This window comes from Cervus canadensis, chromosome 26 (assembly GCF_019320065.1).
Source record: "Cervus canadensis isolate Bull #8, Minnesota chromosome 26, ASM1932006v1, whole genome shotgun sequence".
In the NCBI taxonomy this organism is placed as follows: domain Eukaryota; kingdom Metazoa; phylum Chordata; class Mammalia; order Artiodactyla; family Cervidae; genus Cervus; species Cervus canadensis.
In genome coordinates, this window is record NC_057411.1 from 3,526,495 (window position 1) to 3,554,460 (window position 27,966).

Genomic DNA, 27,966 nt, shown 5'->3' on the forward strand with positions numbered 1-27,966 from the left:
AAGATTAAATGAGATAATGCATGTAAAACATTTAACACAGTGCCTAACAGAATAAGCATTCTCTTTTCAATAAATAAATGCTATCATAATTATTAATAATGATACTTTTATAGTATAAATAGAATAAAATTAGGTACCAACATTACTTCCATGGAATAATTAATTTCTGTCCCCAGGCAAAGTATTGACATATGTAGCTTAAGTTATGAAGCATTACATTTCCCATCACCCCAAACTATTTTAAAATGCTTTGAAATTCTTGGATGAAAGAAATCATAAAACATAAAATATTATTATTCCAAAGAGAAAGTTTATTCTACAGAGCGAGACTTTCCCTAATGACTATAAGCCATCTTTAGAGTAGCCTGTTTTATTATCAAACTGAACAGTCGGCAGTTTTGAACACAGTTACTGATTCTGCTTTAAAAACCAAACATTAATTGGATTTCCAAATGCCATTTGAACTACAGAGAGAGACACAATTCTCCTTTTGTGCCTCTAAAACCTACTTCCTTTCAGCATAGCATGGGAGTTTGACGTCTCTGATAAGTCTCCTGATGACTTCAGGTAAGTTTGGAACTAAAGCATTAACCTCTCAGTGGAGGAAGAATGTATCAAATATCAAATGCACAGGCTGCCATTTATCTCTTTCTTATTCTGCTGAAATGACTGCCCTTTGAAAAATCTGTCTGATGAGAGAGTACAGTAGGGGAAATTCCTGCAAATATCATTCTTTCTAAACCTCAGTGGTCTAAACTTAATTCAGAGAAAACTCAGAAGTTTCTATACTTCCATGAACTCTGGTGAGTAACCTGTATGGCTCTTTGACCCACCTGTCTCAGCTTCTAGGGAGACTTTTATTCAAGGGTTTATAGATCAAACAGCCAAAAGTAATCAAGAAAGGAACCCATCTTCTAAACTGCATCTCTTTTTTAAAAACTGTTATGAGGATCCAACTTATAACTTAGAGACACTACTCATCTCCCCATTTTTCTCCCCCTGAGTCTCTTGTACCCCATATTACTCTGATTGCCTAGTCACCAACAGCCTCTCTGCCCATAAAATGCTTCTTCATCTCATTTAGCTTTTTGTCTTCCCTCACTTTTTAGAGTAACTTGGTTTCTCTCTGCCTTCTTTCCTATAACCTCCAATTTGTGATCTTCTTTCTCTTTGCCCATTATCCAGTTCTGTACTATGGATATCAAAGGATTCCATTGACAGAGGCCAATTCTCCATGGGGAACAACAATGCTTCATCCTAATAAGGGCATGATATTTGATCCTGTGATCTGCTGATATTGTACTTGAATATAGTGCACTGTGGGTGTGGGGCTTAGACTGTTAAGTTCCTTGCAGATTGTATTCAGTCCCAGTTTGGACACAGCCCTCTTGTCCATCATGGTGAGGAGCTGGAATGGGACAGGGAAGGAAGAGGAGGAGGGAAACATGAGTGAAACAGACTGTGTCAATCCCAGTGGAAGCTTTGAAGTATAGAAAATGGAGATGTGCTGAGGAAGGAAAAACTGGAGAGGAAAGAAAGAAGTAGGGGAGAAAAGGATGATGAAGATTGTAGAGGATTCTGGGAGTAAGGCAAGAAGGGGAGAAGAGGAGAAATCAGATGCAAAGAGAGGCGAGGGACCCTTCCGGAAAATACACAATGCGCAACCTCATTGCTTCTGACAGTAGTCACTTGATTCATGACCCAGGGAACTGAAAGCGTGACAGCAGTGTGGCTGACATGCTGGGAGCAGTTTCTGATGGGAGAAGAGACTGTGATAAAAAATGCTTCTTGGCTGTGAATCGTTGAATCAGCCTCCTAGGAATATGGCCCCAGATAATGAGCAGGATGACAGACTTCTCTGTTATCCACACCCATTTGATTATGCTTCGGAAACATGCCAAGATCTCTGCCCCAACTCCTGAGACATCCAGAATACCTGCTTCTTTATACTATATTAGTATACTAGGCTGAGTTTACTTAGACATTGTTTCTCATTCCAAAGGTGGTCAAGACTCTGCAACCAATATTTTTGAATGGACCGCCTGCCCTTTTTTCTTTGAAGTTGGAAGAAACTTTGGAGGTTTTACTAAAAACTTTCCTCCTCAGGAGTTCCCTGGCAGTTCAGCGGTTAGGACTCCATGCTTTCACTGCCAGGTCTCAGGTCTGATCCTGGTCAGAGAACTAAGATCCCACAAGTTGCCCAGCACGGTCAGAAAATATTTTTTTTTTCTCTCCTTTCACAAATGAGAAAATGAGGGACAGAGTGATAACATTTAAAAAAAATTGACTTCGACTTCTACAGCTTTATCCATAGTTTCACATCTCTGGAAGAGGCAGAAATGAATCCTCAGGGTGGATTAAAAGGAAAGGACTAAGGGTGAGTACCAGAGGGCAGAGTACTTCCATTTCAACCTCCAGAGCAATGCATTGATAAGGACAAGTGGGGCAGACCCATTTTACAGATGAGGAAACTGAGTTCAGACTGTTAGATGTGCACAGATAGTAAGGAGAGAGACTTCCTTCTTCAGATACTATATACCAGGTGAAATGTGGATGTCACCCTAACAGGCTGCTTCCTCCTTACTTGTGTGAAGGGTTTTCTTCACCCGAGTTCCAATCTCTGCAGTGCTACCAGTGTTGAATAGTTCAAAGTGGAGCTATTTGACTCTTGAATGCTTAGTTTTATTTTTTTTTTTTTTTTTTTAGTATCTGTATTTTATTTATTTTTTTTTTTCACTTTTTTTTAAAGTTTATTTCTTTTTTTTTTTCTTTTTTTTTTTTTTAATTTTTTTATTAGTTGGAGGCTAATTACTTCACAACATTTCAGTGGGTTTTGTCATACATTGATATGAATCAGCCATAGATTTACACTTATTCCCCATCCCGATCCCCCCTCCCACCTCCCTCTCCACCCGATTCCTCTGGGTCTTCCCAGTGCACCAGGCCCGAGCACTTGTCTCATGCATCCCACCTGGGCTGGTGATCTGTTTCACCATAGATAGTATACATGCTGTTCTTTTGAAACATCCCACCCTCACCTTCTCCCACAGAGTTCAAAAGTCTGTTCTGTATTTCTGTGTCTCTTTTTCTGTTTTGCATATAGGGTTATCGTTACCATCTTTCTAAATTCCATATATATGTGTTAGTATGCTGTAATGTTCTTTATCTTTCTGGCTTACTTCACTCTGTATAAGGGGCTCCAGTTTCATCCATCTCATTAGGACTGGTTCAAATGAATTCTTTTTGGCGGCTGAGTAAAATTCCATGGTGTATATGTACCACAGCTTCCTTATCCATTCATCTGCTGATGGGCATCTAGGTTGCTTCCATGTCCTGGCTATTATAAACAGTGCTGCGATGAACATTGGGGTGCACGTGTCTCTTTCAGATCTGGTTTCCTCAGTGTGTATGCCCAGAAGTGGTATTGCTGGGTCATATGGCAGTTCTATTTCCAGTTTTTTAAGGAATCTCCACACTGTTTTCCATAGTGGCTGTACTAGTTTGCATTCCCACCAACAGTGTAAGAGGGTTCCCTTTTCTCCACACCCTCTCCAGCATTTATTGCTTGTAGACTTTTGGATAGCAGCCATCCTGACTGGTGTGTAATGGTACCTCATTGTGGTTTTGATTTGCATTTCTCTAATAATGAGTGATGTTGAGCACCTTTTCATGTGTTTGTTAGCCATCTGTATGTCTTCTTTGGAGAAATGTCTGTTTAGTTCTCTGGCCCATTTTTTGATTGGGTCATTTATTTTTCTGGAATTGAGCTGCAGGAGTTGCTTGTATATTTTTGAGATTAATCCTTTGTCTGTTTCTTCATTTGCTATTATTTTCTCCCAATCTGAGGGCTGTCTTTTCACCTTACTTATAGTTTCTTTTGTAGTGCAAAAGCTTTTAAGTTTCATTAGATCCCATTTGTTTAGTTTTGCTTTTATTTCCAATATTCTGGGAGGTGGGTCATAGAGGATCTTGCTGTGATTTATGTCGGAGAGTGTTTTGCCTATGTTCTCCTCTAGGAGTTTTATAGTTTCTGGTCTTACATTTAGATCTTTAATCCATTTTGAGTTTATTTTTGTGTATGGTGTTAGAAAGTGTTCTAGTTTCATTCTTTTACAAGTGGTTGACCAGTTTTCCCAGCACCACTTGTTAAAGAGGTTGTCTTTTTTCCATTGTATATCCTTGCCTCCTTTGTCAAAGATAAGGTGTCCATAGGTTCGTGGATTTATCTCTGGGCTTTCTATTCTGTTCCATTGGTCTATATTTCTGTCTTTGTGCCAGTACCACACTGTCTTGATGACTGTGGCTTTGTAGTAGAGTCTGAAGTCAGGCAGGTTGATTCCTCCAGTTCCATTCTTCTTTCTCAAGATTACTTTGGCTATTCGAGGTTTTTTGTATTTCCATACAAATTGTGAAATTATTTGTCTAGTTCTGTGAAAAATACCGTTGGTAGCTTGATAGGGATTGCATTGAATCTATAGATTGCTTTGGGTAGAATAGCCATTTTGACAATATTGATTCTTCCAATCCATGAACACGGTATGTTTCTCCATCTGTTTGTGTCCTCTTTGATTTCTTTCATCAGTGTTTTATAGTTTTCTATGTATAGGTCTTTTGTTTCTTTAGGTAGATATACTCCTAAGTATTTTATTCTTTTTGTTGCAATGGTGAATGGTATTGTTTCCTTAATTTCTCTTTCTGTTTTTTCATTGTTAGTATATAGGAATGCAAGGGATTTCTGTGTGTTAATTTTATATCCTGCAACTTTACTATATTCGTTGATTAGCTCTAGTAATTTTCTGGTAGAGTCTTTAGGGTTTTCTATATAGAGGATCATGTCATCTGCAAACAGTGAGAGTTTCACTTCTTCTTTTCCTATCTGGATTCCTTTTACTTCTTTTTCTGCTCTGATTGCTGTGGCCAAAACTTCCAACACTATGTTGAATAGTAGTGGTGAGAGTGGGCACCCTTGTCTTGTTCCTGATTTCAGGGGAAATGCTTTCAATTTTTCACCATTGAGGGTGATGCTTGCTGTGGGTTTGTCATATATAGCTTTTATTATGTTGAGGTATGTTCCTTCTATTCCTGCTTTTTGGAGAGTTTTAATCATAAATGAGTGTTGAATTTTGTCAAAGGCTTTCTCTGCATCTATTGAGATAATCATATGGTTTTTATCTTTCAATTTGTTAATGTGGTGTATTACATTGATTGATTTGCGGATATTAAAGAATCCTTGCATTCCTTGGATAAAGCCCACTTGGTCATGGTGTATGATTTTTTTAATATGTTGTTGGATTCTGTTTGCTAGAATTTTGTTAAGGATTTTTGCATCTATGTTCATCAGTGATATTGGCCTGTAGTTTTCTTTTTTTGTGGCATCTTTGTCTGGTTTTGGAATTAGGGTGATGGTGGCCTCATAGAATGAGTTTGGAAGTTTACCTTCTTCTGCAATTTTCTGGAAGAGTTTGAGTAAGATAGGTGTTAGCTCTTCTCTAAATTTTTGGTAGAATTCAGCTGTGAAGCCATCTGGTCCTGGGCTTTTGTTTGCTGGAAGATTTTTGATGACAGTTTCGATTTCCTTGCTTGTGATGGTCTGTTAAGATCTTCTATTTCTTCCTGGTTCAGTTTTGGAAAGTTATACTTTTCTAAGAATTTGTCCATTTCATCCAAGTTGTCCATTTTATTGGCATAGAGCTGCTGGTAGTAGTCTCTTATGATCCTTTGTATTTCAGTGTTGTCTGTTGTGATCTCTCCATTTTCATTTCTAATTTTGTTAATTTGGTTCTTCTCTCTTTGTTTCTTAATGAGTCTTGCTAATGGTTTGTCAATTTTGTTTATTTTTTCAAAAAACCAGCTTTTAGCTTTGTTGATTTTTGCTATGGTCTCTTTAGTTTCTTTTGCATTTATTTCTGCCCTAATTTTTAAGATTTCTTTCCTTCTGCTAACCCTGGGGTTCTTCATTTCTTCCTTCTCTAATTGCTTTAGGTGTAGAGTTAGGTTATTTATTTGGCTTTTTTCTTGTTTCTTGATGTAAGCCTGTAATGCTATGAACCTTCCCCTTAGCACTGCTTTTACAGTGTCCCATAGGTTTTGGGTTGTTGTGTTTTCATTTTCATTCATTTCTATACATATTTTGATTTCTTTTTTGATTTCTTCTATGATTTGTTGGTTATTCAGAAGCGTGTTATTTAGCCTCCAGGTGTTTGAATTTTTAACAATTTTTTTCCTGTAATTGAGATCTAATCTTACTGCACTGTGGTCAGAAAAGATGACTGGAATGATTTCAATTTTTTTGAATTTTCCAAGACTAGATTTATGGCCCAGGATGTGATCTATTCTGGAGAAGGTTCCGTGTGCACTTGAGAAAAAGGTGAAGTTGCTTGTTTTGGGGTGAAATGTCCTATAGATATCAATTAGGTCTAGCTGGTCCATTGTGTCATTTAAGGTTTGTGTTTCCTTGTTAATTTTCTGTTTAGTTGATCTATCCATAGTTGTGAGTGGGGTATTAAAGTCTCCCACTATTATTGTGTTACTATTAATTTCCTCTTTCATACTCGTTAGTGTTTGCCGTACATATTGCGGTGCTCCTATGTTGGGTGCATATATATTTATAATTGTTATATCTTCTTCTTGGATTGATCCTTTGATCATTATGTAGTGTCCTTCTTTGTCTCTTTTCACAGCTTTTATTTGAAAGTCTATTTTATCTGATATGAGTATTGCGACTCCTGCTTTCTTTTGGTCTCCATTTGCATGAAATATTTTTTTTCCAGCCCTTCACTTTTAGTCTGTATGTGTCTCTTGTTTTGAGGTGGGTCTCTTGTAGACAGCATATATGGGGGTCTTGTTTTTGTATCCATTCAGCCAATCTTTGTCTTTTGGTTGGGGCATTCAACCCATTTACATTTAAGGTAATTATTGATAGGTGTGGTCCCGTTGCCATTTACTTTGTTGTTTTGGGTTCACGTTTATACAACCTTTCTGCATTTCCTGTCTAGAGAAGATCCTTTAGCATTTGTTGAAGAGCTGGTTTGGTGGTGCTGAATTCTCTCAGCTTTTGCTTATCTGTAAAGCTTTTGAGTTCTCCTTCATATCTGAATGAGATCCTTGCTGGATACAGTAATCTAGGTTGTAGGTTATTCTCTTTCATTACTTTCAGGACGTCCTGCCATTCCCTTCTGGCCTGGAGGGTTTCTATTGATAGGTCAGCTGTTATCCTTATGGGAATCCCTTTGTGTGTTATTTGTTGTTTTTCCCTTGCTGCTTTTAATATTTGTTCTTTGTGTTTGATCTTTGTTAGTTTGATTATTATGTGTCTTGGGGTGTTTCGCCTTGGGTTTATCCTGTTTGGGACTCTCTGGGTTTCTTGGACTTGAGTGGCTATTTCCTTCCCCATTTTAGGGAAGTTTTCAGCTATTATCTCCTCGAGTATTTTCTCATGGCCTTTCTTTTTGTCTTCTTCTTCTGGAACTCCTATGATTCGAATGTTGGGGCGTTTCACAGTGTCCCAGAGGTCCCTGAGGTTGTCCTCATTTCTTTTGATCCTTTTTTCTTTTTTCCTCTCTGCTTCATTTATTTCCACCATTTTATCTTCTACCTCACTTATCCTATCTTCTGCCTCCGTTATTCTACTCTTGGTTCCCTCCAAAGTGTTTTTGATCTCATTCATTGCATTGTTCATTTTTAATTGACTCTTTTTTATTTCTTCTAGGTCTTTATTAAACAATTCTTGTATCTTTTCAATCTTTGTCTCCAGGCTATTTATCTGTAACTCCATTTTGTTTTCAAGATTTTGGATCATTTTTATTATCATTATTCTAAATTCTTTTTCAGGTAGATTCCCTATCTCCTCCTCTTTTGTTTGACTTGGTGGGCATTTTTCATGTTCCTTTACCTGTTGGGTATTTCTTTGCCTTTTCATCTTGTTTAGATTGCTGTGTCTGGAGTGGACTTTCTGTATTCTGGAGGTCTGTGGTTCCTTTTTATTGTGGAGGATTTACCCAGTGGGTGGGGTTAGACGATTGGCTTGTCAAGGTTTCCCGGTTAGGGAAGCTTGCGTCAGTGTTCTGGTGCGTGGAACTTGATTTCTTCTTTTTGGAGAGCAATGGAGTGCCCAGTAATGAGTTTTGAGATGGGTCTATGTGTTAGGTGTCACCTTGCGCAGTCTGTATGTTGACATTCGGGGCTATGTTCCTGTGTTGCTGGAGAATTTGCGTGGTATGTCTTGCTCTAAAACTTACTGGCTCTTGGGTGGTGGTTGGTTTCAGTGTAGGTTTGGAGGCTTTTGGACGGTCACTTATTGCTTAAAGTTCCACGTAGTCAGGAGTTTTCTGGTGTTCTCAGGTTTTGGGCTTAAGTTTCCTGCCTCTGGATTTCAGTTTTATTCTTCCTGTAGTCTCAGGACTTCTCCAACTATACAGCACTCATAATAAAACTTCTAGGTTAATGGCGAAAAGATTCTCCCCTGTTAGGGACACCCAGAGAGGTTCACAGAGTTACATGAACAGGAGAAAAGGGAGGAGGGAGATAGAGATGAGCAGGAGGAGAAAAAGGGGGACTCAAGAGGAGAGAGACAGATCTACGCAGCTGTCTGTTCCCAGAGTGTTCTCCGTATCTCAGACACCTACAAGGATTCACAGAATTGGATTGGGAAGAGAAGGGGAAAGGAGGAAATAGAGGTGTTCTGAGGTAGAAAACAGAGAGTCAAGATTGGGAGAGAATAATCTTCGGTTTAAAGATAGGGCTCTCTTTTTTTTTTTTTGGTAAGGTTATAGTGTAGTGAAAATGAAAATGAAGAGTAGTAGAGGAGTACTAGAGGACTTTAAAAGAAATAAGAGAAAAAGAAAAATAGAAAATAAAAGAGAAAATGGAAAGGAAAAAAAAGAAGAAAAAAGAAAAAAAAAGAAAAAGAAAAAAAAAAAAAAAAAAAAAAAAAAAAAAAAAAAAGAAAGAAAGAAAAAAAAAATTTTTTTCCCCTAATTAAAAAAATCGTAAAAATCTATGTAAATGAAAGTTAAGGAGTAATGGGGGAGTAATAGGGAATTTTAAAGGAAAATAAAAGAGAAAAAATAAAAAAGAAAAAATATAAAAAGAAAAAAAAAATTTTTTTTTTTCCTTACTTAGAAAAAAAAGTAAAAATATATCTAGGAGTTTCTCTGGAGCTGCTGCGGTCAGTGTGGGTTCGGCTCAGTTTCAGATAGCTCCTCGTTCCAGCTTACACTTCTCGATATCTACAGGGCCCTTCCAGTGAAGTCGGTGTTTTCTAGAGGGATTTTAATCTGTTGCACCAGCCCCTTCTGAAGCGGTTCCCTTTGTTTATTTGGCTTCTGTTTGCCGGTCTCTTCAGAGCCTCATTTCCGCCCTGACACAGGCGGGCGGAGGTGGACTCTTATTCAGTCAGCTAGTTCCGTTGCGCTGCTGGGAGGGGCTGACGCTGCGGGGAGGGGCTGGCGCTGCGGGGCGGGGCTGACGCTGCGGGGCGGGGCTGACGCTGCGGGGCGGGGCTGGCGCTGCGGGGCGGGGCTGACGCTGCGGGGAGGGGCTGGCCCTGCGGGGGCGGGCTGGCGCTGCCGGGAGGGGCTGACGCTGCTCTCTCCGTCTGCCGCTGCTCAGGCTCCCGGCTGCTCTATATGGAGCGCGCCCCGCGCTGCGCTAGGTTCCAGCCCTCGGGTGTTACACAAAAGCGCGGAAGGAAAAGCTGCGCCTGCTCTCTGTGCCTTCCCCGTCAGAGCGGTCCAGGCAGCGAGGGGTTTGATGGGCGCACTATCCCCAGGTGTGGCGCACTCACTCCCTTCCGCGGACCCAGTCTCAGTTTCCGCTGGCGCCAGTCGGGTGCGCGCGCCTTCCGCCCTCCGAGTCCCCAGCCCCAGTCCCCGCCCGCGCCGGTCGGGTGCCTGCGCCCTGTATCTCGCCGCGACCTTCCCCTCCCCCCTGCCTCCTGCCTCCGGCGGGGCTGGGCGGGTCCGCAGCCTGCGACCTCTTCTTGGGACTTTCTCCGTCCCTTTGTTCTGCGAACGGCCGGCAGTGTGTTCCGGCCGGTCAACTCTCTCCCACTTGGTCTCCCACAGTTCAAGTTGGCACCTCACAGAAGCTCCCTCCGATTGTCCTCAGGGCACTCAGGCCCGGACCCTAGCCCAAGCAAGGCCGCCTAAGACTCCCCTCCCGGGACGGGTCTCCGTCCTTAGCTCTTTTGTCTCACTTTTTATCCTTTATATTTTGTCCTACCTCCTTTCGAAGACAATGGTCTGCTTTTCTGGGCGCCTGATGACCTCAGCTAGCGATCAGAAGTTGTTTTGTGAGGTTTGCTCTGCATTCAGTTATTCTTTTGATGAATTTGTAGGAGAGAAAGTGGTCTCCCCGTCCTACTCCTCCGCCATCTTCTTGAATGCTTAGTTTTAATATTGACCACACAGAGGCCTTCACAGTATGCACCATCAAGTGAAAGTCACTCAGTCGTGTCCGACTCTGTGGCCCCATGGACTATCCAGTCCATGGAATTCTCCAGGCCAGAATACTGGGGTGGGTAGCCTATCCCTTCTCCAGGGGATCTTCCCAACTCAAGGATCAAACCCAGGTCTCCTACATTGCAGGCGGATTCTTTACCAGCTGAGCCACAAAGGAAGCCCAAAGTGAGAGTGAAAGTCACTCAGTCATGTCTGACTCTTTGTGACCCCGTGGACTATACAGTCCATGGAATTCTCCAGGCCAGAATACTGGAGTGGACACCATAAAGAGAGTCACTCAAAGGCAAATTGCACAGTAGAGGGGCCCTTCAACAGTCAGGGAGAGGGTGTGGGGAGAATGCTGAGAAGGAAAAGAATCTGCTTCCCACTGACTGCTGCTTCATACCTTTGGTTGCTCCTTCCCAGGGTGACCCTTTGAGGCCCACTTCAGTAAGGGCATCAGAAGAAAGGTGGTACAGAGTGGTGGTACCATACATTGCCCCGCTGCTGGCTGATTGATAACCAAACAGGGCATGGCACATAGCATCCTTCTCCCACCTAAACTCCTGCCAAAGATCCCTTTTTAGCATGTACAGCCAGATACCCCAAACATTATGTCTGAGCTCCAGGAAGCCTCAACAGGGGTCTGGTGTGCATCTCCTCTGATACCATTTTCTGCACATGTGATAGGGTGAAGCCTTATGGTACAGAAACATGCCCAGTATCTCTCTTAGCATCACCCTTCACCATGGGAGAGAATGCAGTCTTCCGCCACTCAGTTTTTTCTCTCTCCCTCTGCACACTCAGGGGACCAGCCAGGGCCCTTAACTTTAGCATCAATTGTTCCAAAGATACCCAATGGGGCCTTTCAATATTCACCTTTCCTGACTGCCTGATTGGCTTGCTTCTTCCCAAACTCCCTACTTTCTGCTGCAAGTTATCACCCCTTCTTCCTTTCTAAAATGATTGGGTCAAAATTCACTTTCTTTAGTGGACTTGCACAAATGAGGAAAGCTTGTCAACGTTTTCTTCTGCCCTCGCTGAACACAGTTTCAGGACAGCTCAGCACTGGCAGCAGGAAGAGCCTCAGAGAAGGACCCTCATCCAATAAACCTGGGCTGCGTGTTTTTGGATCACATGCTGTGAAGTGATTTATTGTTTGAAGTGATGAAAAATGGTGTTCAGAGACTCGGGAGAATTCCAGTCTGCAGGGGATGCCCCCGCAGTCAGAAAACAATCTTCGGAGCCATTCAGAGCTAGGAAATGTGGGGTTATTTCTGTAGCTGTCAGCAGGAATTGGCTACAGTCTGTATGTTAAATAAATACAAACTGCCTATTTAATTATTGAACAACGAGAACAAACGTCCCACTATTGGCAAGTGAAAAAGAGCCAACACTCAAACTATGTAAAATCCCATCTCGTTAGTTCCCATGATGTGATGTGACCTTGCTCACACCCACAGGGCTGCCTTCAAGCCTCCAGGGCATCTTATCTCCATTTTATTGGAGTTTGCTGGAATTGGAGCACAAGTCTCCTTAAGGAGGGGAGGCTGGGGAAAAAAGCTCAAGTTAACCCCCAAATGGGCTCCAAGGCAGCCGCTGTGTTGAAACTTCATGTGGTTCTACTGCCTTTTTTTTTTTCTTCTTCTTTCTGCTTTTGCCAAATTGTTGACATCCTTGCCTCCTGGAAACTGCTGAATCTGAGCAACCAGGAGCAGGAAGTCTCTCCTTAATTTAGGAATGACTACCGCAAGAATTCAAACTCGTTATTTTTGAGAAAATTCCTGTGATATTATGATGATTTTACTATTTGCTTAAGAAGACCCTCAAGGTTAATCAAATAACCAGGCCGAGCTAACTAGAATTTGTGTGACCTGAAGCGGTAAACACTAGGAGTTTATTCTACACTTAACCTATGCACCCTTTTATTTGACTCTCTGTGTGTGCATGTGCAAATATAAATAAAACTTGCTTTGTGTTGTATATCATTTTAAAATGTTGAAATCTAGAAGACAACTGATGAGCATTTAATATGAAAAAATGGCTGTTTATAGTCAAGATGAATAGGCTAGCTGACATGAATCTATTAATTTAAAGTGAAGAAGGAGAGAAGGGAACAGACCATATCAAAACTAGGTGGGCTCTGGGTGCCAGAACTTGTGCTTCTTGCTAGAACTTCTTGCAGCTTTAAAGGGCAACAAACAAGGGCCTGCTCGCAAATTTCCCTTTCTATGTTACATTCCATTCTTAGTGTTTAGAAAATTGACAGGACTTCAACCTCATTTTCCATGAAGCCCTACCTTTTGATTTGGGGTGTTGGAGAAGACTCTTGAGAGTCCCCTTGGACTGCAAGGAGATCCAACCAGTCCATCCTGAAGGAGATCAGTCCTGGGTGTTTATTGGAAGGACTGATGTTGAAGCTGAAACTCCAATACTTTGGCCACCTGATACGAAGAGCTGACTCATTGGAAAAGACCCTGATGCTGGGAGGGATTGGGGGCAGGAGGAGAAGGGGACGACAGAGGATGAGATGGTTGGATGGCATCACCGACTCAATGGACATGGGTTTGGCTGGACTCTGGAAGGCCTGGCGTGCTTTGGTTCATGGGGTCACAGAGTCGGACACGACTGAGTGACTGAACTGAACTGAACTGAACTGAAGACTTAGGATTGAGCTTTGTGAAATTGAAACTTTGTGGAGAACCTTCTGCCTTCTCTATGGTGAAACCGCAGTTGTGGTGGTTTTTATGTCCATATCAGTGGACATGGTGTAGAGACTGTAGTTAGTGCCTGCACATTCCAACATCTCGGCTCAAAGGCCTCTCCCACAGGCTGGGCCAGACCCCTCTTCTCATGCATTCTCAGGACGCCTGCACTTTTCATTTGTAGTATTTGTGCTATGCTGTGCTTAGTTGCTTAGTCATGTCCTGCTCTTCTCGACCCCATGGACTCTAGCCTGCCAGGTGCCTCTGTCCATGGGATTCTCCAGGAAAGAATACTGGAGTGGGTTGCCATTTCCTTCTCCATAGGACTTAGTAATTGTTCAGTAAATGTTTGTTGAATAAATGCTATGTTTCTTTATATAGACATATATGCATATATCACTATACCATCAGTCAGTTCAGTTCAGTCACTCAATCGTTTCCGACTTTTTGCGACCCCATGAATTGCAGCACGCCAGGCCTCCCTGTCCATCACCAAACCCGCAGTGTACACAAACTCATGTCCATCGAGTCGGTGATGCCATCCAACCATCTCATCCTCTGTCGTCCCCTTCTCCTCCTGCCCCCAATCCCTCCCAGCATCAGGGTCTTGTCCAGTGAGTCAATTCTTCGCATGAGGTGGCCAAAGTATTGGAGTTTCAGCTTCAGCATCAATCCTTCCAATGAACACCCAGGACTGATCTCCTTCAGGATGGACTGGTTGGATCTCCTTGCAGTCCAAGGGACTCTCAAGAGTCTTCTCCAACACCACAGTTCAAAAGCATCAATTCTTCGGCACTCAGCTTTCTTCACAGTCCAACTCTCACATCCATACATGACCAATGGAAAAACCATAGCCTTGACCATACGGACCTTTGTTGGCAATGTAATATCTCTGCTTTTTAATATGCTGTCTAGGTTGGTCATAACTTTCCTTCCAAAGAGTAAGCGTCTTTTAATTTCATGGCTGCAATCACCATCTGCAGTGATTTCGGAGCCCAAAAAAATAAAGTCAGCCATTGTTTCCACTGTTTCCCCATCTATTTCCCATGAAGTGATGGGACCAGATGCCATGATCTTAGTTTTCTGAATGTTGAGCTTTAAGCCAACTTTTTCACTCTCCTCTTTCACTTTCCTCAAGAGGCTTTTTAGTTCCTCTTCACTTTCTGCCATAAGGGTGGTGTCATCTGCATATCTGAGGTTATTGATATTTCTCCTGGGCAATCTTGATTCCAGCTTGTGCTTCTTCCAGCCCAGCGTTTCTCATGATGTACTCTGCATATAAGTTAAATAAGCAGGGTGACAATATACAGCCTTGACATACTCCTTTTCCTATTTGGAACCAGTCTGTTGTTCCATGTCCAGTTCTAACTGTTGCTTCCTGACCTGCATACAGGTTTCTCAAGAGGCGGGTCAGGTGGTCTGGGATTCCCATCTCTCTCAGAATTTTCCACAGTTTATTGTGATCCACACAGTCAAAGGCTTTGGCATAGTCAATAAATCAGAAGTAGATGTTTTTCTGGAACTCTCTTGCTTTTTTGATGATCCAGCGGATATTGACAATTTGATCTCTGGTTCCTCTGCCTTTTCTAAAACCAGCTTGAACATCTGGAAGTTCACAGTTCATGTATTGTTGAAGCCTGGCTTGGAGAATTTTGAGCATTACTTTACTAGCATGTGAGATGAGTGCAATTGTGCGGTAGTTTGAGCATTCTTTGGCACTGCCTTTCTTTGGGATTGGAATGAAAACTGACCTTTTCCAGTCCTGTGGCCACTGCTGAGTTTTCCAAATTTGCTGGCATATTGAGTACAGCACTTTCACAGCATCATCTTTCAGGATTTGAAATAGGTCAAGTGGAATTTCATCACTTCCACTAGCTTTGTTCGTAGTGATGCTTTCTAAGGCCCACTTGACTTCACTTTCCAGGATGTCTGGCTCTAGGTGAGTGATCACACCATCTTGATTATCTGGGTCGTGAAGATCTTTTTTATACAGTTCTTCTGTGTATTCTTGCCACCTCTTCTTAATATCGTCTGCTTCTGTTAGGTCCATACCATTTCTGTCCTTTATTGAGCCCATCTTTGCCTGGTATGTTCCCTTGGTATCTCTAATTTTCTTTTTTTTTTTTTTTTTAACATTTATTTTTATTCATTTGGCTGCATAGAGTCTTAGTTGTGACATGTGAGATCTAGTTCCCTGACCAGGGATCGAACCCAGCCCCCCTGTATCAGGAGCGCAGAGTCTTAGCCACTGGACCACCAGGGAATTCCCTCTCTAATTTTCTTGAAGAGATCTCTAGTCTTTCCCATCCTGTTGTTTTCCTCTATTTCTTTGCATTGATCACTGAGGAAGGCTTTCTTATCTCTCCTGGCTATTCTTTGGAACTCTGCACTCAAATGGGAATATCTTTCCTTTTCTCCTTGCTTTTCACTTCTCTTCTTTTCACAGCTATTTGTAAGGCCTCCTCAGACAGCCATTTTGCTTTTTTGCATTTCTTTTCCATGGGGATGGTCTTGATCCCTGTCTCCTGTACAATGTCACAAACCTCCATCCATAGTTCGTTAGGCACTCTGTCTATCAGATCTAGTCCCTTAAATCTATTTCTCACTTCCACTGTATAGTCATAAGGGATTTGGTTTAGGTCATACCTGAATGGTCTAGTGGTTTTCCCTACTTTCTTCAATTTAAGTCTGAATTTGGCAATAAGGAGTTCATGATCTGAGCCACAGTCAGTTCCTGGTCTTGTTTTTGCTGACTGTATAGAGGTTCTCCATCTTTGACTGAAAAGAATATAATCAATCTGATTTTGGTGTTGACCGTCTGGTGATGTCCATGTGTAGAGTCTTCTCTTGTGTTGTTGGAAGAGAGTGTTTGCTATGACCAGTGCGTTCTCTTGGCAAAACTCTATTAGCCTTTGCCCTGCCTCATTCTGTACTCCAAGGCCAAATTTGCCTGTTACTCCAGGTGTTTCTTGACTTCCTACTTTTGCATTCCAGTCCCCTACAATGAAAAGGACATCTTTTTTGGGTGTTAGTTCTAAAAGTTCTCGTAGGTCTTCATAGAACCATTCAACTTCAACTTCTTCAGTGTTACTGGTTGGGGCATAGGCTTGGATTACTGTGATATTGAATGGTTTGCTTTGGAAACGAACAGAGATCATTCTGTCATTTTTGAGGTTGCATCCAAATACTGCATTTCGGACTCTCTTGTTGACTATGATGGCTACTCCATTTCTTCTAAGGCATTCCTGCCCACAGTAGTAGATACAATGGTCATCTGAGTAAATTCACCCATTCCAGTCCATTTTAGTTTGCTGATTCCTAGAATGTTGACATTCACTCTTGCCATCTCCTGTTTGACCACTTTCAATTTGCCTTGATTCATGGACCTAACATTCCATGTTCCTATGTAATATTTCTCTTTACAGCATTGGACCTTCCTTCTATCACCAGTCACATCCACAACTGGGTATTGTTTTTGCTTTGGCTCCATCCCTTCATTCTTTTGGGAGTTATTTCTCCACTGATCTCCAGTAGCATATTATGACCTGGGGAGTTCCTCTTTTAGTATCCTATCATTTTGCCTTTTCATACTGTTCATGGGGTTCTCAAGGCAAGAATACTGAAGTGGTTTGCCATTCCCTTCTCCAGTGGAACACATTCTGTCAGACCTGTCCACCAGGACCCGTCTGTCTTGGGTGGCCCCACACGGCATGGCTTAGTTTCATTGAGTTAGACAAGATTGTGGTCCGTGTGATCAGATTGGCTATTTACCTTGGATGTGGGGTATCTCTTCACGGCTGTTCCATCAAAGGGCAGCTGCTGCTCCTTACCTTGGATGAGGGGTATCTCCCTATAGGAGACGTAAATACAGTTGTGCCTCAAACAACATGAATTTTAGGGGTCCCAACCATCCCAAAACCTATGTATAACTTTTTACTCCCCCAAAACTTAATTACTAATAGTCTACTGTTGACAGGAAGCCTCACCAAAAATATGAAGAGTCAACTAACACATATTTTGTATGTTATATGCACTATATACTGTATTCTTAAAGTAAACTGGAGAAAATAAAATGTTATTAATAGAATCATAGGAAGGGAAAATCCATCTACAGTGCTGTGTTGTCTTTCTGATAGCATTACAAGATGAATCATCTGTCACCACCCACATCAGTGTTGACTTATACAGTTCAAAACACTGTAGATGTCATATGTGTTATTAACACCAGACATCAAAGTGAAAAGATAGTATGAATAAGAAGTTCATGTCTGTTTACAGGTATCATGATTCACTCATTGATAACAAAGAAGTAGTAGTATGTTTGCTTCATGGCAGCCTGGCCTGTACACTAACAACTGAATCATTATAAAACTTGTATGACATACAGTGTTACAGTCATATTCATATAGTCATATTTCAATGTACTAAAAACCTTGTTACAGTTACCCATGATGATCGGCTCATGTTCACTTTTCTCCAGAGAGAGAGGCATATGTACAGTAGTTTAATTATTTGACAGCAACGTTAAAAAACCATAAGAACACTAGAACATTATCAATTTTATTTTAACTATCACTCATCTGGTGCCTATATAAGGACAGACTAGGATCTAGATACATATTATGCATTCATGACATAGTTTTTTCTTTTTTTTTTGATCCTTCTAGGCTATGCAGTTTGTCTGTGAATTTGTTCAAATTCCTGCAAATCTCCAAAAAATGTTCCAAAGTATTTATTGAAAGAAAACACATGTAGTTGGACTTGCATAGTTCAAAATCGTGTTGTTCCCAGGTCAGCTGTGTGTATAATGCAGTGTGTATATTCCTGGGGTGTACATATAACTATGTGCATACCCACACACACATTCAGCGTTTACTTGATCTGTCTGAGCCTCATTTCCTCATTTGTGAAGTGAAAGTTAATGTGAGACTCTTTGCAAACACCAGGTGCTCTACCAATAGGACTCAGAAATACCTTTCATTTCAGAACCTCTGATAAATACTCCACAAATGCCTTCCACGCTTAGGGAATACATTTAAGCATCTCTCAGTCAAACTTTCTCTCTCTGCTCAAGCCAGTCCATCATTCAAATTACTCTAAATTTAGGGTCATTTCCGAATATAGTGCATTTCCTGGACAGTTCCTTCCTTGAAAGACAGCCCTAGCCAGCCTGAAGTGGAGGCTAATGCTTCTCGTCAGCCCGGTTGCATTTCTGCCTCCCTCTTGGCTGCCGTGTGTGAGCTGATTGGGGGCCCATGTGACTGTGTTCACATCCAAGCTCAGGAGAATGAATTTTTCAAGCGTGATTTGCAAGTCACGCTATCACATGCCTCCCGAGTCCAGCTGTGTAGCAGCTGCTGCCTCTCCTGCATCCGTTCATCCACGACTTGGATCAAAAAGCACGAGTACGTTTGCTTGAACTGATTTGGTCTCAGCCCAGCTGTGTGCTCCCCATTGTCATCAGGATGTTTACGGACCTGCTGTTCTGGCTGTTCTTGTTTCATTAACACACTTGGGTCTAAAGAGCGTTTTCCCACATGACCCCGGCCGAAGAGGCAATTTGGCTAGGTCCTCTCTGTTGCTGAAATGTCTCCGAGGCATTTGTTTCAACCCTTCCGATTTAAGTATACACCTGCGTATTTCTACACTGAAAAATAGAACCTGGGCTAGGACTATCGATTTTGTGAAAGGTAGGCCAGGAGTTTCATTTTTGGCCCACCTGTCTTAGTGCGTGATTTTCTTATTACTATTTGACAAGAAGGCAATTTCAACCTAGGACAAAACCAGATTAGAGGAAGAAAGTCATTCTTCCTCCTCTTACTTGGGTTAATGGGGTAAGCACAGTTTACCTTCCCAGAAAGTTACTTTGAATATTCCAAAAACACTGATGCCTGTCACACACCAGCAGGTATTTTATTGGCACAATCTGTGCTGGCAGAAGAATGGGCCTGGGGTGGGGGGCCGGGGGGCAGGGTTTGCTGGTGGCATGGAAAGGAGCCTGGTGGGTCAGATCGAGGTTCAAGAGCTGGCTGACCCCCAACTATGAAAACATGTGTGAGTCATTCACTCTCTCTGGGACTCCATTTCCTCCTATTAATAACAGGCACCCTGTATTATCATGTTGAAACCTGTAATTAAAAATCTGCTTTAGAAATACAGATTTCCAGACTCTCCCCAAAAATCTTGTTTCAATGTTTAAAGTGGGACCTGCGTCTATATATTTTGCAGTACCACAGCCCACGGCCAGTATTTCCCAGGGTCTCCCCTGCAACCACCATGAGCCATCTGACCCAGGACAGTTTATATTGTTAATGAAGTGCTCTTTCCTGATAAAGAGAGTGGTTTTGACTTCCCAGAGCTCAAAACATTAAAAGGTGCAGCCCACTTGCCCATGAGGAGCTGACACTGAGAGATGCACTCAGGCCAGGATCACATGCAGTGGTGAGGACTGGACACATGGCCGGTTGGAACTGGGATGTGCTGTAAGTATACAGATTTCAAAGATTTAGTGTGAAAAAAGGAGTGTAGAATATCCAGTTAATGATTGTATTGACTGCATGTAGACATGCTGGTATTTTGGATATGATGGGTTAAAGAAAATATATTACTCAGGTTAATTTCACCTGTTTCTTTTTTTTTTTTTTTAATGTGGTTACTATAAAATTAAAAATTCCACCAGTGACCTGCTTGTTTCTATTGGACAGCATTATTAGCAACCATAAGGCAATTTTTTGAGAACCACATGCCCATGTGAAGTGAAGTGAAGTGAAGTCACTCAGTTGTGTCCGACTCTTTGCGATCCCATGGACTGTAGCCTACCAGACTCCTGTGTCCATGGGCTTTTCCAGGCAAGAATACTGGAGTGGGTTGCCATAACATGTTGCTGTTATTGTTCCGTTGCTAAGTCATCTCCAACTCTTTGTGACCCCATGGACTGTAGCCCGCCAGGCTCCTCTGTCCATGGGATTTCCCAGGTAAGAATTCTGGAATGGGTTGCCATTTCCTCTCCAGGAAATCTTCCTGGACTAGGAATCAAACCCGTATCTCCTGTATTAGCAGGCAGATTCTTTAACACTGAGCTACCAGGGAAGCCCTTGGTGGGTGCCTTATAAAACAATCCAGCTCCCAGTTTCCATTCTGACTCGAGGAATTTACAAGTGAAGGCTTAAGAAGGGATTGAACAGGCAGGAAATGGGGATACACTGTTTCCTAAGTCAGTAGATGGTCTTCTGACTGCACATCTCCTGCCTGGATCCAGCTCTTTCTAAAAATAGAGAAGCTTATCCATTCCCATTATAGAGTCAGACTTTCCCACTCTCTCAACCCATTCCTCTCATTCTCCTCTTCACCCCTTGGTAACCTAATATCAGGCTGTGCCCTGGATGGTATGACAAATATTAAATTAGAATAAAAAAATTTCCCAACAATATCCATTATAGGAAAAGGTGTAGTGAAACTGGGACACTTCTATGTTGCTGGCTGTAGCAAAAATTATAACCCCTTGGGAAACCAATGTGACATCATATTTCGAGAGCTGTATAAATGCTCTTAATCTTAGATTCAGTAAAGCCACATCAAAGAATATCTCAGAAAGAAACATTTAATAGAAGCAAGATAAATATATAAAGATATTCAATGCAGCATTATCTATACTACAAAATTAGAAGCCATTTAAACACCTAATCATTCAGGAAGAGTTAAGAAAATTATGCTGCAACAATTCAATATAATAGTATGCATTCATTCAAATTTATAATTATGAAGACTATATAGAAACAGAAAAACGTTTACAAGATAATGTTAGATTTTATAAAGTAGAAGATGTAAATTTTATGTAGATTATGATTGTGTTAACAATTATATATGCATATGGAAGAAGACTTAAAAGATATGTGCAAAATGCAATCTCAGAGTTATTAAAACATATATCAGAGCAGTTTGACCAGGAGGCTACACTTCTTATGGAATCCAGAGATGGGCTCCCACAGTGTCTGTAAATCAAGTAAAAATATATAATATTTTGTGTGGCTGTGCAAAAATGATTTTTTGAGAAGTAGAAGCACAATTTTCATTAGGTTCTCAGAAGAATTTAATGATCACTTCTATCCCAAATTAGGAACCAGTACTTAGTGATTGTACTTTTATTTTATTGTTTTAATAATTAAAAGAAAGTGAGGCATATCCTCTCCAGGGACTACCCAGAGGTAGTGGGGTAGAATTTATAAGTGGGCTTGAGGGAGAATAAGAGCCTTAGATGAGAATGTGTCTAACTCTGGCAGAACTTGGGAGGAGAAATAGGAACCTTCAGGAGCCCCCACATTTTCCCATTTATAACTCTGATCCCACCCTCATCCAGTCTCTCCCATCTCAAAGGTCCCAATGCTTCTCGGTTTAAGCACCCCTCCCCTGCCCCTCCTTCTTCCCTACTCCCTGCTAATGTTCCAGTGAGGTCTACTTATCCAACTTCAAGCGTTTGTAGCCCTCTAACCTAAGAAACAAGGCTTCCCTGGGGGCTCAGTGGTAAAGAATCCACCTGTCAAGGCAGGAGATGCAAGTTTGATCCCTGGGTCAGGAAGATCCCCTAGAGAAGGACATGGCAACCCACTCCAGCATTCTTGCCTAGAAAACCCCATGGACAGAGGATGATTGTGGACTACAGTCCATGGGGTCACAAAGGAGTCAGACACAACTTAGCGACTAAACAACAGCAACAATAATCTAAGAAACACTTGCCTGCTAAATGCTGCAGGGCTAATGGGTTGCCCTTTCGGGGAATCTTTGCCTCTCAACAGGCTCTTTGAATGAACAACACTTTAGCCCAATCATAGAAAGGTATGAGATACTAGGACAGGACCAGAGGCAGTAAGGATACTGGCTGCTCTCCATCCTTCAGACCACATCAGACTGCCTATTTCACCTCCCCACCCCCCACAGCCAAATTCCTCCAGGAATTTGAAGGATTCCTGGCATGTGAGGAACATCATTCCATAATGAACATCATTCCCACTGTCTATTTCTCTCCTGCAGGCCAATGAAAGCACACATTAGTCGGGCCCTTTTTAAAGAACCCCTTAGAGAAAGACAAATACCATACAATGTCACTTAGATGTGGGATCTAAGGTAAAGTGTTAGTTGCTCAGTCATGTCCAACTCTGCAACCCCATGGATTGTAGCCTGCTAGGCTCCTCTGTACATGAAATTCTCCAGGCAAGAATACTGGAGTAGGTTGCTATTCCCTTCTCCAGGGGATCTTCCTGACCCAGGAACTGAACTCAGGTCTCCTGCATTGCAGGCAGAGTCTTTACCATCTGAGCCCATGACACAAATGAATTTATCTATGAAACATGAACAGACTCACAGACATAGAGAACAGAAGTGTGGTTGCGGGGGAATGGGAGGTGGAAAAGGGAAGGATTGAGAGTTTGGGATTAATAGATGCAAACTACTGATATTATATGTAGAATAGATAAACAATAAGGTCTACTATATAGCACAGGGGACTATATTCGATATCCTGTGATAAACCATAATGGAAAAGAATATATATGTTGTATAACTTTGCTATACAGCAGAAATTAACACAACATTGTAAATCAACTATACTTCAACAATTAAAAAAACACTTTTAAAATAAAAATCCAACAAAGATCTCAGCTTTCAGGCAAGATTCTGATTGTTCTGTCTTGCCCATCTGTCTTGACAGTGTCGGGATTCAGTCATGATCCACCCCACCCACCCTTTCTTAGTCCAAGGCATTGATGGCTTGGGGTTGGCAAGATTTTTCTTTTTCTGAGATGCTCACTCAATCCCCCATACAGTCTCCTGGGCTGCCTGGAGCTGTAGTCTTGGTCTGATTCATCAGAGTGAGGTTTCTTTCATGTTTTCCATTTAGCCTGCTTGCCTGTAAGAGAATAGATGTTCCATAATGGACACCTATAAATGAGCTGAATAAAAAAGACAAAGAAATGGGCATTTCTAGAAAAGTAGTCTGGAAACTCTCCCCTTGAAAACCAGTCGCCAGCTTTCCCATGTGCTCATTTGTTAATGGCCTCACTTTCCAGCACTTCTTTTCCCCTGATATTTTAGTGGAAGCTTTTTTTCCTATTCCAGTCTAACATTTACTCCTTCAACTTTTCTGTCAACTTCTTTTTTTTTCCCCTAGAAACCTTTAAGCTAACCAGATCCAGCAGTCATTTTTTTCCTCGTGTATATATATATATATATATATATATATATATATACACACACACACACACACACGTATGTATGTATGTATGTACATATATATATATATATACTCCTTTCCTTCTAATTACAAATTCACCAGCAATCTAACTTTCAGGGGAGGGGATCCCCAAATCCCAGGCATCTTCCAGGAAGGGCAAGATGATGTTAGACTTTTCTTCAAGATGTGTTTCCATGCATCGTTGTGGTAAGCCATAAAAACTCTTCTTCATGTCTGACCTGAGTGATGGCTCTCTAATTTGATAATCTCCCATCCGATGGCAGTGCGGGTTTGGGGAGCTTGTTGCCATCACCTTGAGGACCCTTGGTTGTATGAGAAGCAGTCACTCTTATTTATTAAGAGGACAGATTATAGCAGAAAATACTGGGGGCCAGATCAAACCCTGGCTACTTCCTAGATGCTGTGGCCCTTCAATAGGAAACCAAGCCTCCATTTCCCCATCTGTCTAAGGTAACATAACAATGGTGGCTATTTCATAAGTCCATACACATTTCATTGTGACAGAAGATCCATTTTTGTTACCAAATGTCTCTTCTCACTCCATAATCTTGGATTTTCAGCTGGGTTCTTGGCTATATGGAATAAATAAAGATTATTATTTCCCAGTCTCAGAGACAGTTAAGTGTAGGCATGGGACAAAGTCCTGGTCAAAGAAATCCAAGTGGAAGAGTATGGGTAGTTTCCTGGAATTGTCTTTAAGGTGAGAATTTGCACTTCTTTGTTCTTTCACCCTTCATCTTGTATAAAAGTGGGATGAAATGGTGGGAGCTCCTGTAGCCATCTTAGACAATGAGGAGACTTAGTGAATGAAATCCACACAGGACAATTTAACAAAATAGAGAAGAGCTTAATTCCCTAATGTAATGGAGCATCATAACTGCCATGGATTGTTTGCCTGCAAAAATTGGCAGAGGAGAGAGAGATACTTTTTATCTCATTTAAGTATTGTAATGTTTTTCTGTTGCTTTCATCCTAAACAGGACCCTAAATCTAATAAGTATTTAGTACATAATAGGTATCAGTAAGTCATTACCTAGGCATTTTGGAGAACCTCTCCCAATCCCATCCACCCCCCTACAATATAATAGAACTTGCAGATGCACCGTCTGTAATGCTAATGCTTATTGAGTGTTAACGATGTCCCTGGCAAGGTAGCAGGTGCCTTCCATGGAATATCTTCTTTAAAGTCATAACCACCTCATGAGGTTGGTACCATTTTAGTGTCTATTTGGCTGGGCCAGGTCTTTGTTGCTGCACACAGGGTCTGCAATCTTCATTGTGATGTGCCGATTCTTTTTTTTTTTTTTAATGGCTTGAAACTCAGCTTTTATTTATTTATTTTGGTTTATAATTTTTTTTCATTTATTTTTATTAGTTGGAGGCTAATTACTTTACAATATTTTAGTGGTTTTTGCCGTTCTTTAGCTTCTACATGCAGGAATCTTTCAGTTGTTGTGTGGGGGATCTAGTTCCCTGACCAGGAATCAAACTTGGGCCCCCTGCATTGCGAATGGAAAGACTCAGCCACGGGACCACCAGGGAAGCCCTGAGGTTGGCATTATTTTAAACTTGCATTTTTATAGACAAGTGTATTGATTTTCTAGGACCGCCATGATAAGACAACACAGACTGGGTGCCTTAAACTACAGAAATGAATTTTCTCACAATTCTGGAGGCTGCAAGTCCATCTCAAGGTGTTCACAGTTTGGTTTCCTCTAAGGCCTCTCTCCTTGGCTTCCGGCTGGCAGGCCTCTTGGTGCACCTTCACATGGTCTTCCCTCTGGGCCTGCTCACCTCCGGTGTCGGTGTCTTAGTTTCCTGGTGTCATAAGGGCACCAATCAGACTGGATTAGGGCCTGTTCTGATGGCCCCATTTTAACTGAATCATCTGTGCAAAGGCCCTGTCTCTAAATGCAGCCATATTCTGAGGTACTGTGGTTAGAGCTTCAACATATGAATTTGGGGAAACAAAATTCACCCATAATAAAGAGGAAACTGAGTCAGAAGAGAAGTTAAGTAATTTCCCCTAAAACTACATAGTGAGAAAAGAGCAGAACTGGTTCCCAATTTCGAGCAATGAAACAAGTCACGTGTTTCCATTCCTTGTTATCACTTCTAATAAATTTAGCATGATGATAAGCCCCCACTTCCCAGAACTCCGTAATTTTAATATTATATGTATGTGCAATCCGTTGTGTCCGACTCTTTGCAACTTCATGAACTGCTCCTCTGTCCATGGAATTTTTCAGGTAAGAATACTGGAATGGGTTGCCATTCCTTCCTCCAGGGGATCTTCTTAACCCAGGGATCAAGAATGCATATCTTGCATCTCCTGCATTGGCAGGTGGGTTCTTTACCAACTGCACCACCTGGGAAGCCCATTTAATAGCATGTGTTATTGTATGTTGTGTGTTAGCCGCTCAGTCATATCTGACTCTTTGCGACCCCATGGTCTGTAGCCCACCAGGCTTCTCTGTCCATGGAATTCTCCAGGCAAGAGAACCAGAGTGGGTTGCCACTCCCTTCTCCAGGGGATCTTCCCGATCCAAGGATTGAACCCGGGTCTCCTGCATTAAATCGATAAACATAGATTTGAGCTTTGGAGGCATAGCTTTGTGTAGTCACCCTTCTCCATTGTCTTAACCCTGGTTGTCACCTGCTAATTGTCCTGAGGTCTGATGGCTTCAGTCCTCCAGGTCCTGGGGAAACGCACCTCCTGGAGCTCTCTGCCCTCCTCACTAGCCAGTGCTCTAGGAACACAGTGCTCTAGAAAGCGGCCTAAACATGTGTACAGATGTCAAGGAGAAACTACAAGCTTCCTCCGCTCTGCCTGACTAATCTCCATGTCAGTGACCTGGGAAACCTGCCGCAGCCTCAGATCCTGCCTTCAACAGCGGGAGATGGAGCGTAACCCCAGCCCACGGGTCCTGGCACTGCCATACACTGTTGCTTCCTCCTCACCCTCCTTGTACCTCTCCAGGCTCTCAGCTTCTTTCCTACTGCCTGTGCCCTTCATGCCTCATTGCCCTGGCACCTCCTTGGGCACAAGCCTCCTTGGAATCTGTCGCTTTCATTGCCACAGTTTTCTCCTCTGCCATGTCTAGCTGATCCTAGAAATGGAGAACATAGCTATTGACTTGGGGACTTAAAGCCAAAGAGAGCTCTGTTTCCAGCCCAATCACAAATATAAGGTTAAATAAAAATAGCTGCTACTAAGTACTTTATCTACATATATTAACTCAATGAATCTTCACAGCACCCCTAAATTATTTCCTTCTTCTCTAAATAAGGAAACTATGGCACAGATAGGTTAGGGAACTTGCCCAAGGCCACACGGCAGAACAAGGACTTAAACCAAAGTAGTCTGTCTAAGGAGCTCATACTCTTTTTTTTTTTTTTTTCCCACACCGTCTATCTGGGATTTTTTTTCTTTTTTCTTTTTTTCAGTGGGTTTTGTCATACATTGATATGAATCAGCCATGGATTTACATGTATTCCCAATCCCGATCCCCCCTCCCACCTCCCTCTCCACCCGATTCCTCTGGGTCTTTCCAGTGCACCAGGCCGGAGCACTTGTCTCATGCATCCCACCTGGGCTGGTGATCTGTTTCACCATAGATAGTATACATTCTGTTCTTTTGAAATATCCCACCCTCACATTCTCCCACAAAGTTCAAAAGTCTGTTCTGTATTTCTGTGTCTTCTTTTTCTGTTGCATATAGGGTTATCGTTAATCACCTTTCTAAATTCCATATATATGTGTTAGTATGCTGTATGTTCTTTATCTTCTGGCTTACTTCACTCTGTATAATGGGCTCCAGTTTCATCCATCTCATTAGAACTGATTCAAATGAATTCTTTTTAATGGCTGAGTAATATTCCATGGTGTATATGTACCACAGCTTCCTTATCCATTCATCTGCTGATGGGCATCTAGGTTGCTTCCATGTTTCCTGGCTATTATAAACAGTGCTGCGATGAACATTGGGGTGCACGTGTCTCTTTCAGATCTGGTTTCCTCAGTGTGTATGCCCAGGAGTGGGATTGCTGGGTCATATGGCAGTTCTATTTCCAGTTTTTTAAGGAATCTCCACACTGTTCTCCATAGTGGCTGTACTAGTTTGCATTCCCACCAACAGTGTAAGAGGGTTCCCTTTTCTCCACACCCTCTCCAGCATTTATTGCTTGTAGACTTTTGGATAGCAGCCATCCTGACTGGCATGTAATGGTACCTCATTGTGGTTTTGATTTGCATTTCTCTAATAATGAGTGATGTTGAGCATCTTTTCATGTGTTTGTTAGCCATCTGTATGTCTTCTTTGGAGAAATGTCTGTTTAGTTCTTTGGCCCATTTTTTGATTGGGTCATTTATTTTTCTGGAATTGAGCTTCAGGAGTTGCTTGTATATTTTTGAGATTAATCCTTTGTCTGTTTCTTCATTTGCTATTATTTTCTCCCAATCTGAGGGCTGTCTTTTCACCTTACTTATAGTTTCCTTTGTAGTGCAAAAGCTTTTAAGTTTCATTAGGTCCCATTTGTTTAGTTTTGCTTTTATTTCAATATTCTGGGAGGTGGG